We start from the raw sequence: 22,635 nt of genomic DNA, 5'->3' as shown, positions 1-22,635 counted from the left end.
AGCATATCTTGGCATTCCTGAAATCACATCAATGAAAGGAAGATTTACATTTATCTGTTTAAACATATCCAAGAATTTGGATTGCTCGGCTTCAAGTTTTTCTTTCTTCATTTTACTTGGGTAAGGAAGCGGTGGTTGGTATGGTTTAACATAAGGTTTATCCTTAACTGTGTTATCTTCATTAACCTTTTCAACTACCGGTTCTTTTTCCTTATCTTGATCAGGTTGTGGTTCTTGTGGAGTAGGAATGGTTTCATCAGAAGTTACAGGTATTTCAGGTGGTTTAAGTGTTGTACCACTTCTTGTGGTAATAGCTTTAGCTGTTTCATTCCGGGGGTTAGCGTTTGTATCACTAGGTAGACTTCCCGGTTTTCTTTCACCTATTAACCTTGCTAGGTTACTTACTTCTTGTTCCAGATTTTGAATAGAAGCTTGTTGATTTCTAAATGCTTGAGCATTTTGTTCATTAGTTTGTTTCTGAGATGTGAAAAACTGCGTTTGAGTTTCAACTAGCTTCGTCATCATATCTTCTAAATTCGGCTTTTTATCATCGGTTTGTTGTGGTTTAATTGGAAAAATAGGTCTTTGCTGATTGTAAGTATTATTGGATACTTGTTGATTGCTAGGACCTTGTTGGTTGTTGTATGGAATATTTCGGTTATAATTCTGGTTTTGATTGTAAATCGGTCTTGGCGGTTGATAATTATTCTGATAATTATTTCCAGGCCTTTGGTTTATGTATGAAATATTCTCTCTTTGTTCCATTGTTAATTCAATACTGAGACAATCTTTTGTCAAATGTGGTCCTCCACACTGCTCACAACTAATTCGTATTGAGTGAATATCCTTAGTCATCTTTTCCATTCGTCTCTCGAAAGCATCTATCTTTGCGGAAATGGAATCTAAGTCATGGCTAGAATCGGCTCTAGCTGCTTTAGATGATCTAATGATGTCTTTTTCTTGGTGCCACTCATGTGAGTGGGAAGCAGTATTATCAATAATTTTGTAAGCATCAGTTTCGGTTTTCTTCATAATAGAACCACCAGCTGCTATATCTATGTCTTTTCTTGTAGTGATGTCGCATCCTCGGTAGAATATTTGTACTATTTGACAGGTGTCTAAACCATGTTGCGGACATCCTCTTAATAACTTTCCATATCTTGTCCACGCCTCATATAGAGTTTCATTTGGCTTCTGTGTGAACGTAACAATTTCTGCTTGAAGTCTTACGGCTTTAGATGCAGGAAAGAATTGTTTAAGAAATTTGTCAATTAAAACATCCCATGTATCAATCGCTCCTTCAGGTAACGATTCCAACCAATCTTTGGCTTCTCCCTTTAAAGTCCAGGGAAATAACATGAGATATATCTGTTCATCCTCCACTTCTCGGATTTTAAATAGTGTGCAGATCCTATTAAAGGTACGTAGATGTTCATTTGGATCTTCCTTCGGCGCACCACTAAATTGGCATTGATTAGTCACCATGTGTAGAATTTGTCCTTTGATTTCATAATCTGGCGCATTAATGTCTGGATGAGTAATTGCATGACCTTGGCCAGTGCGTTTAGCTCTCATTCGGTCTTCCATACTTAAAGGTTCCAGATTCTCCATAATTGAATTTGTTGAATCGGTATCACTAGATGATTCTGTTTTAATGGTTCGTTCCTCAACAATCTCTGTTTGAATGATTGGTGGTTCCGGAGGAAAGTTTAGTGGTTCAGGATCTATGAACCGTTCCTGAATATTCTCTGGATTCTCAATTGTGAGGTTTGTTTCAAAAACTGGATTATCGGAAATTTGAACTGAAGTACTTGGTCGACTGGATGACGATTCTAAAGAAAAATCAACGGCGGTTATATTTGTTAAACGATGTCTTGATCGAGTTACAGGTGGTGAACGTACAAAAGGTGATGAACGTCTTGCTCGGTGCATTCACTGAATATCCTATTAGTTTTTAAAAGGAAAGAAAAATTATAATAAGTTATCCAATTAATAGACTTTTCTGATTTTGCCCACGTTTCGAATAGCCAAAAGATGCAGCAGAGGGGCAGGATTCGTTTGGTCTCAATATAATTGAGGACTGTTTGGCTCCAATAACCCGGTCCACGTACAAATCCAACTATTACTACGAACCAGAAAATTTTGATGTCTATCAATTTAACCACTTAAAATAAATTTTCGTAATTTTAAGAAATTTAGATAAGAAGTAGAATAAAAATCTATGTCCTAAAACTAGAATAGCGAGAAATAAGAGAGAAAAAGAGTTCGTCGAAAAAGGTCGAAAAAGAAAAAATGGTTTAAAAAAAATAAAAGGTGACGGAGAAACTTATAAAAACTTAAAAATACTTAACTAACCTAACCTTATTACTACAACTAACTTAAAATTATAATCGCAAATTGAAATTATTAATTGGAATGATAATTGATACATAGTAAAAGGTGTCTAAAAATATTAAAGCTTACAGGAGAAACTAAATCCCAAATGGAAATAACTTAAAAAGAAACTAAAACTTAAAAAGGCGTCGCAAAATTCTGAAGCACCTAAATCTTAGTCTAAAGAAAAAGCACTTAAGGAATTCTACGGCAAAGCCTAAAAATCTAGGAGTAAAAATAACTATAGCAAAAACTAAGTTTAAAATTAAATATGAGCTAAAAATACAAATATTACGCTACAACGATTAAAAAGGTACAAAATATAAAAATATACAAAAAGTTGTAAAAAGTACAATTTTTATAAAAATATTATTTTTATATTATTTATTTAATTAAACTATTAATTTTACAATTTTAATAAAACTAATTAAACAAAATACATAAATAAAAAGTAAAAAGTAAAAATAAAACTAAAATTAATAATAATAATAATAATAATTAGGTTAAATAATAATAATAATAATTAATAACCCGTAATTAATGCAGTTTTAGGGCTTCTGTTCGCGTGTCAGAGTGGCTCCGCGAGTTGCGGTGATTTATGAGGAAAACCCCGCGAGTCGCGGGGTTCAGAAATTCAGCTGACAGGTTATAATTTTTACGCGTTTTCTTTATTTATTTTTTTTTTATTTTCTGTTTTCTGTTTTTTAATTAAATAAAAGATATTAAAACAAAAGTTATATTTTTATAAACTAAAATAAAAATAAAGAAACTTATAAAACTTAAATATTTAACAAAATCTTAAAAATACTAATATTTTTGAATAATTAAAACGTATTTTTACAAAAACGACTTTTAATAAAAGTAACTAAAAATCTTTTTTTTTTATATTAGCGTTGCGCTTCCGGCTTTTAAGATAGTTCCCCGGCAGCGGCGCCAAAAATACTTGATGTTATGCGAGGTGTATATAAAATAGTTATTATTTTACTAGGAAATACTATTAAATACGATACAATTTTACACAAGATATTTATTTATTTATAGAATGGATATACTTAAACCTTGCTACAACACTTATAGGCAGTGTACCTAATCGTACAGTAGTGTAGTTTTTAGTAAGTCCGGTTCGTTCCACAGGGAAATCTTTAAACAAAGCTCAACGCTATATTAGTTTACTTTTATAAAAATATAAATATATATATAAGTAATATTATTATTATAAAGGGGGGTTTTTACCGTTTAATGACCGGTTTGTCGATTTTAAAACTTTAGTCGCAGTTAAAACCTAATGTAAAATATAAAATAAATACAAGACTTAAATTAAAGCGTAAAGTAAATAACGATAATGAAATTGCGAGTAATAAAATTGCGATAAAATAAAATTGCGATAATTAAAAGTGCGATTAAATAAAATAACAATAAAAATGCGATAATTAGAAGTGCAATTAAATATAAAATAAAGGAAATTAAATATGAAATAAAAGAATTATGCTTATTTAAACTTCCGTAATCATGATGTTTGACGTGTTGATTTTAGTTTTATGCCCATGGGTTAATTGTCCTTTGTCCTGGATTATTCAATATGTCCGTCTGGTTTTTGTCCATAACAGTCCATCAGTCATAAATATAAATTGCAAGTGTCCTTGTCAAATTATTATTATACCCGAAGTTAAATATTCCAACTAATTGGGGATTCGAATTGTAACAAGGTTTTAATACTTTGTTTAATGAATACACCAGGTTATCGGACTGCGTGTAAACCAAGGTTTTACTACTTTGTTAACAATTACACCAATTACCCTTGAATGTAATTTCACCCCTGTTTTAATTATTCTAGTGGCTATTAATCCATTCCCGTGTCCGGTTAAATGAACGATTATTCGTACATATAAATACCCCGCCCATCGTGTCCGATCGAGTGTATATGGTAATTTATAGGGACGCCCAATTGTAAATCTTTATATTAACATTAACAAACTTTCATTTAGTTAAACAAATATAAAGCCCATTAATAGCCCATAGTCTAATTTCCACAAGTGTCGTTCTTTTGTCCAAACCCCAATTATGGTACAAAGCCCAATTACCCAATTTTAGTAATTAGCCCAACATCATGATTACTTCGTTTTAAATAAGCATAATAATAACTTAGCTACGAGACATTAATGTAAAAAGGTTGAACATAACTTACAATGATTAAAAATAGCGTAGCGTTACACGGACAGAATTTCGACTTACACCCTTACAACATTCGCTAACATATCCTTATTATTAGGATTTAAAATTAAAATTAAAATATAAATTATATATATATATTACGTATATATTGAGAGAGAGATGAAATAAGATATGAAATTTGATCAGAATTCGGTTTGCTTTATAGCCAGAGTTGAAAATTGGGGCTCCGCGACTCGCGGCAAAAATCCCTTCAAACTCCGCGAGTCGCGGAGGATGTATTTACAGCTCACACCCTTGGAGTTTCTTGCTGCCGACGGTTTTAATAATATATATATAATATATATATAATTAATATAATTAATTATATATTATATTATATTTATATACATAGTTAACTTGTAATTTTTAGTCCGTTGCGTCGAGCGTTAAGAGTTGACTCTGGTCCCGGTTCCGGATTTTCGAACGTCCTTGCGTACAATTTTATATTTTGTACTTTGCGTTTTGAATCTTGTACTTTTGTAATTTCGAGACGTTTCTTATCAATAATTGGAACCTTTTTGATTATCTTTTGTACTTTTGAGCTTTTTGGTCGTTTGCGTCTTCAATTCGTCGAATCTGTCTTTTGTCTTCACCTTTTATTATTTAAACGAATATCACTTGTAAATAGAACAATTGCAACTAAAAGCTTGTCTTTCTTGAGGAATAATGCTATGAAATATATGTTCGTTTTTAGCATTATCAACTACTCTGACCAATTTTACCCTTCGATTTAAACCCACTAGACTTCTTGGATTTAAATCCTGATTGACCAGATACTTTCCCACCTTGTTGTAGCACATTACCAAACATTCTGTTTCTGGCGGCCTGAACATCACTTTCTACCATCTTAGCCATCACAACAGCTTGAGACAACGATGTAGCTGTTCTAACAAAAGTTCGGTACTCTGGCAGAATAATATTAACAAAATGCTGAATACGAGATGCTTCGTCTGGCACCCATTGTTGTACAAACCTCAGTTTATCCATAAACTTCTCTACTACCTCATCGATCGTCATTTGAGGTGTCATCTTCATTTCAAGAAACTCAGTCTTGATTCGGTTCATATCAAACGGATTACAATACTGTTCACACACCTTTCCATAAAACTGCTCCCATGTGATCATACTCACTTGCTCTTTCGGTATACTGGAAATCAAATAATCCCACCAAATCATAGCCCTACCTTTCAACAGTCTACTAGCATATGTTACCTTCAGCTCGGGTTCACACTGACACGCTTCAAATACCCTTTCAACTTCTCGCAACCAATTGAGAGTTACAGTCGGATCAGTACTTCCAGAGAACTCGGAGGGTTTGCAATCACGAAAATTTTTATAAGTACACCTTTTGGATGGTTGCATGTAAGGTTGTTGGAACATTTGCATTTGGTATGGATTCATCATAATGGGATTTTGGTAAGTAAAGGTGTTTTGTGGTGGTATATAATATTAGTTTGGTATTTGATTCTGAAACTGGTTCTGGGGCACATTAGGTATCGTTTGGGATTGCGCGGTTGGGAATCCAGGTGGTGTATCATCATTTCCAAAATGCCTCGCCAATTCAAGCTCATTAATTTTGTCCTCAGCCTCTTTTAGCTTGCTTTCTAACTGAAGGATGTAACTACTCTGATCATCATCCGACTAAACACCCTCTTCTGGTGCTCTGAATGTTCCGGGGTTGGAGGGGCCAGTTGAGTTTCTATCAGCCATACCTGTGCTACAAAACATCTCACACAAAATCTTAGTGGGTAACAGTTAGTTCAATCACAACTAACACACGTATATCCTATTTTCACTTAGCCCCCACTCCCACAGACATGTTTGACTTGCCTCAGGGTTTGGGAACAAAATACGCGCACGTATTTGCTGCCAAACCATGCTCTGATACCAACTTGTAACACCGGCAATTTTTTTTACAACACAGCGGAAGACTTTATTAACAAACACACTATAAGTCGCGTCATTACATTAATCTGAGTAATTAATTTTAAGTTTACACAACGGTGTTACGTTATCACAAAACATTATTTATACAAAAGTCCACATCAGAGTTGGGTTGTCAAACATGTCTTCTGCAACAGCACCCATCCCGACTAGCAGTACGTAAACCTGCAAGGGGAGAATATGTGGGGGATTAGCGCACCGCTAAGTGAATGGAATCTATCTAACAGATATAGCTTAAGTCACACACAAGCTATATACTAACAACAACACATGCTAACTACCAACTAGCATACAATAAGACAATACGAGGATCGGCGGCTTGTACGAGCACACGACTCTTAGCTGATCGGACTTGAGTCTACCGATAGTCCCTGCTACTCAATTCACAGTATAGTTATCCAGATGCAGGGGATGTATCGTTCACACTATACTCCACAATCAGTAGCCTTTGGACCCAACCTCCCCTAGGCACGGTTGACCTCATACGGACTCTAACCTCTCCTAGGCACGGTCTCGAGTCCCCAGTCTCCCTAAGCCCGACTGGTGCCATTCACACAGTGTACACATAAATCACATACAACATCAGGCATACTATATTATTCTAACATGGCAATTTCTACACTATGCATGGTAAAAGAGTCAACCACAGTAGCATGATACGCTACTTAAACTCTATCCACAGATAGACCCACTCACCAATTACCAGCAACTGCTCAGTTATTATTTCTGAGCTTTCTCCTTGTCCTTATAACCTGAGAACAACACAAACAAAGTTAATGTACATATCCAATAAATAATATAATCATTTCATACAATTAACTAGGTCATAACACCATATATTCATAATTTTATGAGTCTACATCATGACTCCATTCAATAATGGCATACAGGTGCGTGCAAAACACGACATACACACTAAAACTCCTTTTTTGGCCTAAAAAAAGTTTGATCTAGTTTCTTAAAAGTTCACCATTGAAAAGTATTCTTTATTATGATTCTAACGATAGTTTATTCATCAAAAACGGAGTTACGTTTTGAAAGTTACGCCCGTTTCAATTTCATAAAAGGTACTGTAGCAAATAGTGACACTGTAGCAACTCGTACTGTAGCAAATAGTGACACTGTAGCACATCAGGCACTGTAGCAACTTGGGTACTGTAGCAAAATACTGTAGCAACTGGTTCGAACACATTAGTTGATTTCTTGATTTTTCCCCCAAAAACTCGATTTTTGAGCGTTTTTGATCAAATTTTAAGCACATAGAAGCTACTAAACATATATACAACCTATTTCTAACATCAATTAACACATATAAACACATAATATGAAGATTCAAGCTCAAAATTCATCAAAAACCCATTTACACCCAAAACCCAATTTCTATGAATTAAAGCACGAATTCAAGCTAACAAACCTGGATAAATGATCACAAGGATGATATGAATCAATCCTTAAAGCCTCACAATCCAATTTAAGACTTAGATTCAATTAGGGTTTATGAAGGGATGAAGTTTGGGTACGGAGTACTTATTTTCTTATTTAGGGAAATGAGAAGAAACATACAGAAACATACATATAAATGGGTTATAAACCCATACCCCATATCACACGGGTATTTACTGTAGCGACCCCGACAAATCGTCAAGTGACGGCGTCGACTACGTGGGTCCCATTACCTGGTCATAAGTCTTTATGACAATGTTTGACCAAAATATGTCACCCTCATTTCAAAATAAAGATTGTTTTCAAAGTTTACAAGATTTGTTCAACCAAAAGTTAAGTTACAAGGTTATAAGTACATTTGAAATCTAGGCGACACGGTTTAAAGTAAAGTCAAAAGACGCTCCAAGTAATGCATGTATACTCGACATCCAATGCAAGTATCAAATAGTGAGCGGAAGCATGTATCACATATCGTGCAAGACCTGAGAAAAACATAGAAATCTGTCAACGAAAACGTTGGTGAAATCATAGGTTTAAGTAAGTATGTGAGTAAAAGTAAGTAAGTCGAACCACAAGGTTTGCAAAGTTGAAATAATAGTAACACATTCTAAAAGTTAATATTCACGAGCACCCAATTATCAAAACTTAACATTCCGTCCGTTGAATACCCCATCAATTAGTGCTAGAACAACACTGTTTCCCGAAAATATATTTCATCCGTAGACGGTAGCGAACCGTCAAAGATGAGGGTTGTCAAACCCATATGGCCATATAACATAAGTTCTCGCTTACACCATCTGATGTAACTAATGATAATCGGATTGAGGATTTTTTGTTCTAAACTCGTATGTAGAATGTTTGTTTTCCCGTTCTTGTGTTCACTTAGTTCAAAAGAATCGTTTATGTTTTCTCATCCCAAATATAAGTTCAAAAAGAGTAAAAGTGGGACTATGATCTCACCTTGAGTGCGAGAGTTATAAAAGTACTTCAACAAGTAAACGCATGCAAAGACAAGGCTAGTCTTGACCTAAACATATAGGTTATATCAATAACGGTAAACACAAACGGTCAAAGATGTTCAATTAGTCCTATGGCTCGTTACGACTCGATTATATTAACATGTGAATCAACTAGTCAAGTTTCATGCAAGTTACAAGTAAATAATCATGTTAGAAAGGTTGCATAAGTATTTGGTTAAGTTTGACAAAAAGTCAAACTTGGTCGGGTCAAAGTCAACGGAAAAGTCAACATGGTCGGGTCGGGTCTCGGACAAATTTTCTATGCTAGTTATTCATATATAAGCATGTTAAAACAAGTTGCACGTGAATTTGAGGTCTAGAACATGCCAAACATTTTTCGTCAAAAGACTAAGCGAACAGCCAGTTTTAGGCCATTAGGACGGCGTCCCAGATGGCTGGACGGCGTCCTATATTGAAGAGTGGGACGGCGTCCTGAGTACCTAGACGGCGTCCAGGTATTAGAAGTGGGACGGCGTCCTGAGTTTCTGGACGGCGTCCTGGTTGGTTTCCAGGCCCTGTTTGCTGCAACTCTAAGTGCACGAACCAACAATCAAACCAACCCAAATTACAAACCGCAAACAATTAGAACATGTATTTTATATCACCGGAAAGGTAATTTGACGAGGAAAACACCTAGACACATTTCATCAAGCAATTCAACACTTACACACCCCAAAACCGCATTTAAACGTCCATAGTCAAAGTTCAAGTTCCAAATATGCATTTCATGATTCGGGCAACCGTTTTACATGTATGATATGCCGTTTCGAAGGTGATCAAACACACATTGCAACAAAACACTTAACAACAATATCTCATAGCATTTGACGCATCAAAAGTTCATGTAAAGCTTATCAAACCCTAATCCAAGTTCACAAAATCACTAATCATGTTCTTGGAGTTTCCTTAATCAACCTATACATCAAAACGAAGCTAATGATACTAGTAACACTTTTAAAACATGCACTTTAACAATCTAACAACATTTGATCATCCAAAATCAAGGATTTAGCAAGTAATTTTCATATTGAACTAGTTACACCAAAAACATCGAATCGAGCATACAAATTACATACACGACATCACAATGAGCCATATACGCTAATTAACAACTTTATAACTCAAAAATCTCAAGAACACATAAAATTAGTGATTTTAGAAAGTTACCCAAATGAGATGAAGTTGGTATCAAATTGAAGAGGATGAAGAGAGGATTCCAAATATGTATTTTGTTTTGGTTGAAGCTTCCAAATCCGAATTTAGATGATGATTCTTTGTAGTGGTGTTTGAGAGAAAATTGGAAAGTATAGAAAGAAAATGGAAATGAAAATGAAAAAGGAAAATGGGGAGGTGGGTGTTGACTAGTCAAGCTAGTCACATCTTTGCTCCAATGGCGAAACTAGTCCCTCGCGTTCGGTTGCGGGTGCGTGAATTGACCAAACGAATTATTTTAAATTACACGGAAGTACGGGAGATATTAAAAATCCGATAACGAGAATATTTAAAATGTTACTTAACAAAGGATACGAATCTAGATATGAAGGGTATTATTTAAAAAGAAAAAAGACGGGCGTTAAAATAATTTAACGGAAAAATGCGGGATGTTACATTATCCACACCTCAAAAGAAATTTCGTCCTGAAATTTAGTTGAAAGTAGTAGTCGATATCTCCTACTCGAGACTTTACGTTGTCAATGCTATGAATAAGTGAAAGTACGTCCTTGAGTGTTCTCATGAATTTGGATAGTCAGGGTTTTACGTTGTATTAAGGTTTGGTTTTACGATCCCCAGTTTCAACTGGTTTTCCTATGAAGAGAAGTTTGTCATCGATAGTTGATGTATCCAGCAGGATTGCACGTTCCTGTTCCGCAGGACACGTTTCTAAGTTTGTTACACGAAATGTAGGGTAAACGGAAACTTAATTGAGTCGGAAGTTCTAAACGGTAGGGAGCGGTTCCAATACGCCCCAAGGTTTCAAAAGGGTTAACATGTCGCGGGTTTAACTTTCCCTGATTCCCGAAACGGATTACACCCTTCCAAGGTGCGGGTTCTCAATATTACACTGTTACTAACTTGGGATTCGAGAGGTTTACGTCGAATATCGGTATAGCCCCTTTGGCGACTACGGGTCGTCTTGAGTGAACGATCTTAAATGTTGTTTCTTGATGGAGTTCAGATTCGGTGATTTGCTTTGGTTAAATGAACAGGGGTATGACATTTGCGGTCATATAGGGTTTCGGAAGTGCTGCGTTAATATACGAGTGATAGCTGTCGTTGTAAGAGGAACTACTAAAGGTGACAACACCAGTCTGTAACATGTCTTTCCAAGATTGAATCGTACGTTTGCTCGGTTCGTCGGTTGTGGGAGATACGCGGTACATGTGTCTAAGCGGGTTCCCAAGGTTTCTTGTAACACTAGAAGTGAAACGAGTATTTCGATACAGGATAAATGACGAAGATACACCGTGTTGGTGTAGAATCTCTTAAGATATGTTTGAACAAGTCAGTTAGGGTTCGAAAAATGTTCGTTAGGACTATTCACCCTCGTGGCGAATACTAATGTAATATAAGGAGTTTCTCTATCCATGGAGAAATGTTACAAGGAGTTTCCTTAAACGGAAATGCGAGCGATAAAGATAGGAGTGAAATGAGGACCTAGAATAGGATGAGCTTACATCTCGAGGTTGCCATAACATGCCTCTAGTTGTCAAAAGTTGAAGTCTGAAAGAGAAACGAGGTAGTACACGTAGTTGTATAGTTCGGGGTTGAACAATAGTTGATCGATTATCAGAAACACAAGGGCGTTAAGTCAAAGAAGAGTGAAGTATCGTTGGATTGTGTGTTATCTTAAATTCCAGTAATATCAGACGGTGATGGTGAAATAACAGAGGTAGGTAGTGTGGTACGGGATGACGAGAAAATTGATCGGATCCACAATTTAGTATTCGAATTCTTCGTGCAAAATAACGAATTTTAGTTATGTTGATTTTTGAGTCGAGAGAGTATGCCTTTCGGCGTTCAAGTAGAAATATTTCCATATTTGAGTTCCATCTGTTGCAAAATAACGAATTTTTTTTTTTTTTTTTTTTAACTAGAGATGTTGGTGTGAAGAATCACGCTCAAGGTGCGAACACGGAGAGGTTTAAAGTTTTCCTTAGTGAGTTAACGAGTTTAAAAGTCGTGTAACACGAGAAAAGTCAGAAATGAATCTCCGGTAATAACAGACGAGATCTAAGATTTTTACGAATACAAGTCCGAGTTGGGAGAGTTTCCTGATTACATGTGGCTTGATTTCGAGATTGATTGTAACGACCTGACCATAAACATCATGGTCTAGAAAATTGGACTTCGTTCAACAGAAATTCTCACTCAGAGACTTTGGTATAGAGTTGCTCTTTTCTCAAAAGTTCGAGCGGGAGATGGTGATGTTGTTCGTTTTCCTTCTTTACTTGGATAGGTCAAGATATCATCTATAAATACGATAACGAATTAGTCTATATGAATTTGCATACGCGGTTCGAGAGGTTTGTGGATACGGGCGTGCCTTGGATAAATCGAATGGTACCAAGAGAGATTTACAACTAACGTTGTGAGTTCGGAAGATGGCTTAGGAGACATCGTCTCCCTTAACCCCCAATTGGTGATAACCGGAACGGAGGTCGATTTGGAATACACACGAGTTTCACGCAAATAATCATGAGGTCATGGATACGAGGAAGTGGGTATCGGTTTCCAACCGAAAATTATTTAGTTCACAAAAATCCATACATAATTGTAGGAAAGAAAGAAAAAAAAATTTCTCCTTAACGAATAGGTTTTGAGCTCCTTAGTTCTATAGGTGTCAAGTCATAATTCTTAACGTATATCCTCTGATAAAATTTATAGGCACACAATATATTCCGTTGGTCACTTAAATTGCCTAAGTAGTGTCTAGGGAAAAAGTGGAGTGCAAAGAGCACGAGTCAAAGACTTGGTTATAAAACGTCTAGCGGTAATGGAATCGAATACGTATGAAGTATACGGTTTGTTGTGAAGAAACGTACCCGTTACTAGTCCATCGTCGTTCCGGGCATCCTAGGTGTCGATGTTGAAGGTTCAACGGCATGCGTTGGGGTTGATTTTCTTATTTGGGTACACATTCCTAAAATGACCCAGTTGGCCACATTCGAAGCAAGCACCCGTTCTTTGTGCGTTGGGCATCTTTCGAGCGACGGGTCCTTGGCGCCGGTGGCGAAACCTGCCACATCCTTCAAAGTGATGCTTGTGGCATTCGTTACAAAAAGGTAGTTTTCCGGCATAGCCTTTCTTGTCGTTGGAGGTAAAAGGCTTCTTGGCGGGGTTGTTGTTATTGTTGTGGTTGCTTGATTGAGAGGCTTCCCATGTTCTTTTGTTGTTACTCGGGTGGTTCTCGACCATTGGTGCCGGTGCTTCCATTTCATTCACCGTTTCTAAGGCTTGGCGGGCCATTGTTAAAGCCTCTTGTAGGTTAGTGGGTTGAGATGTCATTACCTTGTGTTGAATGCTCTTAGGGAGGCCATCCATGTAAAGTTCGACTCTTAGGGATTCGGGAGTCATGAGATTTGGACACATCGAGACTAGTTCGGTAAACCGTTGATTATAAGCTTCGAGGTCATTTCCGACCGTTTTTAAATTCCTTAGACCCTGTTCGAGCCTTCGAGTCTCGTCGCGCGGGAGGTATTCGGTGATCATTCTTTCTCTTAATTCGGTCCAAGAGAGTGTGTGGGCTTCATCGCTTCCCACTAATTGTACATACGTGTTCCACCATGAGAGAGCAATACCGGTGAAAGTGAGGGTGGAAAACTTGACCTTATCTTGGTCTCGACAACCCCTTGTGTTAAAAACGGTCTCCATTTGTTCAAACCATCGGGTGAGAGTAACCGGTCCCCCGGTTCCATCGAAAGTGGGAGGATTGTACTTCATGAAGTTCTTGTAGGAGCAACCTTCGATTGAATTACCGGCTCCATGATTGTTGTTGTTAGAAAAGTGATCGGCCACGGCCGTACCCACGGCGGTGGTTATCATTCGTTGAAGAGCTTGTTCTAGAGTTTCGAGAGGAGTATTGTGTTGACCTTGGTGAGCCATTGTTCCTTCATGAGACAAGAATATCGTTGGTTAGTATTTTCAACAATACTAACCGTGGCATGGAATAAGGATAGAGAGAAAATTTTCCTTGACTCGCCTTAAATTCTCTATGTCATAATGTCGGAACGTCCATGTGAATCACCGTAATATAATCCCGGAAATTATATTACCCTGATTCTCATGTGCATTTAACATTACTTCATAAAGTCAAGGTGGCGCATCAACAAAATTTATCAACGTAAGATCAAGATCGAATACGAGTTAGATATGATAGAAGAGTTCGAGTATAAATGCACAATTAGTCAAATAATTCCTACTTCAGTCTATATGCCGGTTGTAGTCTAGATTCACCTATGTACCCTATGACTCGGGGTGGACACAAATGAACTCTAAATCCCTACAACCAAGGCTCTGATACCACTTGTAGCGACCCCGACAAATCGTCAAGTGACGGCGTCGACTACGTGGGTCCCATTACCTGGTCATAAGTCTTTATGACAATGTTTGACCAAAATATGTCACCCTCATTTCAAAATAAAGATTGTTTTCAAAGTTTACAAGATTTGTTCAACCAAAAGTTAAGTTACAAGGTTATAAGTACATTTGAAATCTAGGCGACACGGTTTAAAGTAAAGTCAAAAGACGCTCCAAGTAATGCATGTATACTCGACATCCAATGCAAGTATCAAATAGTGAGCGGAAGCATGTATCACATATCGTGCAAGACCTGAGAAAAACATAGAAATCTGTCAACGAAAACGTTGGTGAAATCATAGGTTTAAGTAAGTATGTGAGTAAAAGTAAGTAAGTCGAACCACAAGGTTTGCAAAGTTGAAATAATAGTAACACATTCTAAAAGTTAATATTCACGAGCACCCAATTATCAAAACTTAACATTCCGTCCGTTGAATACCCCATCAATTAGTGCTAGAACAACACTGTTTCCCGAAAATATATTTCATCCGTAGACGGTAGCGAACCGTCAAAGATGAGGGTTGTCAAACCCATATGGCCATATAACATAAGTTCTCGCTTACACCATCTGATGTAACTAATGATAATCGGATTGAGGATTTTTTGTTCTAAACTCGTATGTAGAATGTTTGTTTTCCCGTTCTTGTGTTCACTTGGTTCAAAAGAATCGTTTATGTTTTCTCATCCCAAATATAAGTTCAAAAAGAGTAAAAGTGGGACTATGATCTCACCTTGAGTGCGAGAGTTATAAAAGTACTTCAACAAGTAAACGCGTGCAAAGACAAGGCTAGTCTTGACCTAAACATATAGGTTATATCAATAACGGTAAACACAAACGGTCAAAGATGTTCAATTAGTCCTATGGCTCGTTACGACTCGATTATATTAACATGTGAATCAACTAGTCAAGTTTCATGCAAGTTACAAGTAAATAATCATGTTAGAAAGGTTGCATAAGTATTTGGTTAAGTTTGACAAAAAGTCAAACTTGGTCGGGTCAAAGTCAACGGAAAAGTCAACATGGTCGGGTCGGGTCTCGGACAAATTTTCTATGCTAGTTATTCATATATAAGCATGTTAAAACAAGTTGCACGTGAATTTGAGGTCTAGAACATGCCAAACATTTTTCGTCAAAAGACTAAGCGAACAGCCAGTTTTAGGCCATTAGGACGGCGTCCCAGATGGCTGGACGGCGTCCTATATTGAAGAGTGGGACGGCGTCCTGAGTACCTAGACGGCGTCCAGGTATTAGAAGTGGGACGGCGTCCTGAGTTTCTGGACGGCGTCCTGGTTGGTTTCCAGGCCCTGTTTGCTGCAACTCTAAGTGCACGAACCAACAATCAAACCAACCCAAATTACAAACCGCAAACAATTAGAACATGTATTTTATATCACCGGAAAGGTAATTTGACGAGGAAAACACCTAGACACATTTCATCAAGCAATTCAACACTTACACACCCCAAAACCGCATTTAAACGTCCATAGTCAAAGTTCAAGTTCCAAATATGCATTTCATGATTCGGGCAACCGTTTTACATGTATGATATGCCGTTTCGAAGGTGATCAAACACACATTGCAACAAAACACTTAACAACAATATCTCATAGCATTTGACGCATCAAAAGTTCATGTAAAGCTTATCAAACCCTAATCCAAGTTCACAAAATCACTAATCATGTTCTTGGAGTTTCCTTAATCAACCTATACATCAAAACGAAGCTAATGATACTAGTAACACTTTTAAAACATGCACTTTAACAATCTAACAACATTTGATCATCCAAAATCAAGGATTTAGCAAGTAATTTTCATATTGAACTAGTTACACCAAAAACATCGAATCGAGCATACAAATTACATACACGACATCACAATGAGCCATAGACGCTAATTAACAACTTTATAACTCAAAAATCTCAAGAACACATAAAATTAGTGATTTTAGAAAGTTACCCAAATGAGATGAAGTTGGTATCAAATTGAAGAGGATGAAGAGAGGATTCCAAATATGTATTTTGTTTTGGTTGAAGCTTCCAAATCCGAATTTAGATGATGATTCTTTGTAGTGGTGTTTGAGAGAAAATTGGAAAGTATAGAAAGAAAATGGAAATGAAAATGAAAAAGGAAAATGGGGAGGTGGGTGTTACCTAGTCAAGCTAGTCACATCTTTGCTCCAATAGCGAAACTAGTCCCTCAGGTTCGGTTGCGGGTGCGTGAATTGACCAAACGAATTATTTTAAATTACACGGAAGTACGGGAGATATTAAAAATCCGATAACGAGAATATTTAAAATGTTACTTAACAAAGGATACGAATCTAGATATGAAGGGTATTATTTAAAAAGAAAAAAGACGGGCGTTAAAATAATTTAACGGAAAAATGCGGGATGTTACATTTACCAGTTATCTTATCTGATAACCTTTCGTATCTCCTTAGGCGGTCCTAACGGAGTCCAAATTAAATAAACCAACCTGTTCTGGGACCCTTGTCACAAACTGGTCACAACACAATTATAATAAAACACTAATAAAATAATTAAAATAAAAGCACTTAAGACTAAGCACAAACCCTAAGGCAAAATAGGCAACTTACAACTAGCTCGGGTTTCAGTCTGTTACATGGAGTTATGCAGAGACATAACTGGAATGTTCGTGGATTCGGCTGGAGGGGGAGAATTGAAGATTTCCAGCCTACAATCTAGAAGCCCACCTTCTAGATATTCAAAGTAGGCAACCTTGACAACTCATATGGAAGTAGCAAAGTTGATGACGATGACAGCCGCCAACCTTCTCCGTTCACACCATTCCACCGCCATAGAATTTTTACTATAAATAGAGGTGCAAACCTCAGTTGTAAATCATCCTAAATCACTCAGAGAAGTGTAATCACAACCTAGAGAGTGTGTGTGAGTTTGAGAGTTTTTTTGTAAGAGTTTTGTAATACTCTGTAAATCTATTCTTGTGAGTAATAGAGTTGTTTTTCTCTCAAATTTATATCTCCCAACGTCCAGGCGATCCCCTCTTCCTAACAACTAAAATTATAAAATTTTGAAAATTCACAACTTGTATTTGTATATGAATTGTTGACAAAAATTATAGTAGTAACAGACTAATAGCAACTTGCTACCAATCACACTGATCATGAATAAGTCATTGTGTTACCACTAAGACATATATAAATACTAGTTTAAGGACTCGTGAAATCACGGGTTTACTTCATATAACATACACAATATTTATTAAATAAACCTTACTAAAAAATATATTCAAAATTATACGGTCTGTGTAACATTCCTTATACATTACTTTCCAGTATTAACAACATAACTTGTGGTATCTAGTCATCCATGCTTGTAAGTGCAGGTGTGCAACTAATAGTTATTTCGGGTCTTTATACTCCATGACATTTGATTTAGTAATGACAGTCCCTGAACGTATAGCCAAAATAGTGAAAACACACCTGCAAGGTTTTACCATATTTTTACTTTTGGATAAGATATCTTCAACAAATTAAAAAGGATTAATCATTAAAGAAAATATCATAACTTTAACTGGGTCAAAATTACCACCACAGCTTCACATTTTTACCATATATATACTAATTCTGTTTTAGTTTCTAGTTGGGTGAGTGTGTATGTCTCAAGACATTTATACATGCAGATTATCGGTACCAGTAGGGTGAGCAGGGGCGGATCTTAGTGGAGGTTGGGCGGGGCAGTCGCCCCCTCTGAATTTTGGGTAACTACTGTTATATTTTTCTCATTTTGGTGCTTTTTTGAAGAAATGTAGAGTTTAGAAGTTTATACAGGGAATAGTTTGGGCTAGAGGTTGAAGAAAGAGAATGAAGTTATTTTTCTTTTTTGTTTTCTTTTTACCTCAAAGTATATGAAATATAAGATGCATTTTGTCAGACAATAATGTGAGCCATAACACTTCTAACCACTCTAGAGAAATATAGGCATGCTTTTCTTTTTTACTAACATTCATATTACTATTGGTTAGTCCGATGGCTCCGATGGCTGTATATTGATGTCAAAAGACATATCCGGGCATAGATAAATGAGTTTGTTATTTAATCAATTTTACTATTCTAATAACATCCATATAAACACTAACGATGTTTTAATATAAATTGGTTAATCCGATAGTTCGTCCCCCCTGAACGTTCATCCAAGTTCCGCCACTGAGGGTGAGAGTGTCACAATTATCTTAGAAGAACCACCTTGTTAATCATTAATAATAAATGTATATCTTTAATTGAATTCAGTAAACGACTTGACCAACCTATAATCAACCTAACAACTTTAGCAAATAACATTGCTTCAATAATTCGTTACCTTATTCAAAAGGAAATTTATAAAATAGTTGCTAGGTCATTAACAATGCCTGACATATATTACTTATTTTTCTTTACAATCTCAAAGAGACTTAAAAAGGTCATAATAATGTTAATAACATACCATTCAAATATTGGTTTCACTTCATGCAAATATTGATAGACATAAGCACTTCCATTATCAACCATTAACAATCTTATGTTTCCAAAATGCATCAAGACAACCTTCAAAGTATTATTATTAAGCTTCATAAACATAACGTTAGACTATTATAATCAGGCTTTATCAACATAATATTAGAGACTTACAAAACTATTATAATCAGGCTTGATAAACATAATGTTAGACCTGCAAAATATTTTGAATACCTCCAACCAAGACATTGTAATTATCAGTATAACCAAAAACCACTAATAGCCAAAAGTCTTTCTGTTACACTAAAAATTAAGCAACAATCAAGGATTAGTTAAAACATTCTATCTAACTACATTAAATAAAACTATAAATAATAGCTTTGATCCTCATCGACCTCAATATCCCCATTGCAAGAGTAAATAAAAATGCCAACAAATGTGGTAATCATATGAGCTTAGACACCACCCTAAACGCTTGCAAAAGTTGTTCAGGCCATAGTCGGGGTTCGGAACAAATCTGTAATGGTCCCACTCATTTTCTGATCACAAAATATACTAAACACTTCATTAAAATACTATGGTCCTTTTCTCATTACCTCATTGAGTGTAACAATTTACACATACAACTTGAATCGAAATTATTTATATGTGAACTAACATAATATATAATGTATGCTTTTTATAAACAGCTTACTTTCATTGCCACAAATCACAATCCATTGAGGGCAATATGCTCTATATATTTCCACTTTATAACCCTATCATAAGCAAATGCCAACTACCAAAATTTACCAAGTAGAACCAAATATGGTACAATTCATTAGCATATAACTAAAACATCCTTGCAATGCATGATTGTGATATAACTTTTAATAATATATACTTACAGGTTATATTTTAGAAGCAGTTATGGATGAGTGCAATTAAAAAGAACCTGTTTCAAAGTACAAACAATTAAAATAAATAGTCGAACGTAATCAATGAGCTACATAAAATTCTAAATGTGTAACAGAAGCAAAAATCGTTAATGAGCCGAACAAAAGCATCAACCTCACTTGTTCATTGTATTTGATCACATAATAAGTTGAATCGTGTAACACCATCTAAATTCCTAATTACAAAAGCTTCATATCCATCAACCTATCAACCTACATATAAAAAGCATGCCAAAGTATATATTAGTCCTAACATATTTTAATGATTAACATCAAAATTGAAATAGACTTAATAACAGATGTGATGCCCCGTACAAAATCAGTGTGTACGGATCGTCAACAACAGATCCATTACACGGTGTAATACTATATGCTGTTTTAAAACAAGTTTTTCATTCATGAAAAGGTAACATTTTTACCAACGTCAAATGTTTTACAAAGGCAACGTGCTTCTACGAATAGGAAGCATTAACAAAAGTACGTGACACTAAGGTCATTACAAAACCATGGTTCGAAAATAACATAAGTAGTGAATGCAAAAAATAAAAGTCCATGCTTGAGACATATCTAAACGATGCAGCGGAAGTCTAACACAGCGAGTCTATAACAGCGGAAGCAATTTCATCTAAGCACCTGAGAAATAACATGCTTAAAACGTCAACACGAATGTTGGTGAGCTATAGTTTTGTTGTAAACAATAATGTAATGTAGACCACGAGATTTCGTATTCAAAACAATATGAAAAGGTATATGCTTAACCGTGGGCACTTGGTAACTAACTTAACGTAAAATAATATATCACCCCCTAAAAGTACACTTGGCGAGTGCGTTAAAACAGACGAAGTATTAAACACCCGTTAAATGCTAGCGCGACTAGCCCGAGTGGGGATGTCAAACCCTATGGATCCATATCTAAGATTCGCGTCTACCGGTTCATAAACTAATAGTTAAACGTTACCGAGCTAAGGCGAAAATTTGTGTTGTTATATCACCCACACATATATAAAGTTTAATTACTCGTGTCTATGTAAAACATAAAAAGCGCATGCATTCTCAGTCTCAAAAATTGTTAAAGTAAAAAGAGAGCTATAACTCACAGTGAATGTGCGGTAAAATCGATACGAAAACGTAAGCAAGTAGTAAGTCGGTCCAAACAAGTAAGTTGGTCGATCCAAAAGGTCCTCAACCTAAGTCAATGGTTGCTAAGTCAGTAAATCGTTCCAAAAGGTTTAAAAGTACGTAAGTTAAGTCTTAAGTATCATTATTATCATCATACGTAAAAGATAAAGTAAGTTTTCAACAAAAATAGAGATCGAAACAAAGGGCTGACTTCGGACAGCTGCTACGACCTCTATACAAACTGAAATGACGCGCGGCCAGTGGTAAAGGCTCCGTTTGTGAGTCCTCTTACCGCTGTCCAATTTTCAGATCCTAAGTAGATGTCGTTTGACCGTGGCGACGGTTCAAGCGCGAGTAGGCCAGAAATTTCAGCACGTCGTTACGAAGGCGTAGTGATTTTCAGAAGGCTATAAATCCTAAACCGTATATCGGATTTAGGCGAGTCTTAAACGAAAAGTCATCTACTCAAACCGAACTATCTGGAAATCAACTTTTCAGAACCCCCAGGAGTCTGATCAGACCCTGAAAAACAGAAAGAAGTGCTCCGGTGGGTTTCTTGGTGCTTGATGCTTATCACGGTTCTCATCCTTGATGCGTATAAGCCTCAAGTGTACAACTCTTTGATGTTTTAGCATCATTATAACCAAGTTTTAACCATCAACAAACAACTAAAAATAAAAGCTAACTTTCTATAAGTTTTGAGCATCAAAGTTGTCTCTTTATTGTAGAAACACAATAAAGCTTCAACCTTTGTCCTTTTGATACAAGTTTACGCATCTTCATCATATGAGATGATGAAAACTTAACTTTTATCACCACAAAAATCATAGAAAGGTTCCAAGTAAGTGAGATCTACAATAAGAACTTAAATCTCAAGTATTAAGAAACCCTAAGCTAGAAAGCTTGAATTTTTACAAGATTAATGAGACCATAAGCAAGAAAGCTAAGATCTAATAGAAGTAATGAGATCATAAACTTAAAAAGCTTAGATCTAAACAAAATAATGAAACTTTATGCTAGAAAGCTTGGATCTTTAATGTTCTTGAAGATCCTTAAAGCAAAAAGCTAGATCTACAAGTTACATGAAGATCATAAACATAAGTTTTGATCTTTTAACAAAATAAAGTGATCTTAAGCTATAAAACTTAGATCCAACAAAGTAATGAAGATTCAAAGCTAAAAAGTTTGAATCTTTCATGTTCTTGAAGGATTCAAATCAAAGTTTGAATCTACAAGGTATAACAAGATCAAAAAGCTAAAAAATATGATCTCATGATGATGATGATGATGATGATGATGATGATGATGATGATGTCGTGATTAAGAAGAAAAAGAGAAGAATAAAAAAATTCAAGAACTTACAATTTTAGTGTGAGAAAGACTAGAGAGAAAATTAGAGAGCAAGTGTGGGTTTTTGAGAGAATGAAATGAAGTGTGAAATGAAGAATGAGGCTTGCATTTATAGTGGTGATGGGGGAGCATGGTGGCCGTAGGTTTTGAGGATAAGGGGGGACAACTTTTGCTTTTTGCATGGTGGTG

The sequence above is a fragment of the Rutidosis leptorrhynchoides genome, chromosome 6 (genome assembly GCF_046630445.1).
Source record: "Rutidosis leptorrhynchoides isolate AG116_Rl617_1_P2 chromosome 6, CSIRO_AGI_Rlap_v1, whole genome shotgun sequence".
NCBI lineage: Eukaryota > Viridiplantae > Streptophyta > Magnoliopsida > Asterales > Asteraceae > Rutidosis > Rutidosis leptorrhynchoides.
The sequence above is the reverse complement of the archived record's forward strand: the minus strand, read 5'-3'. Positions refer to the sequence as shown.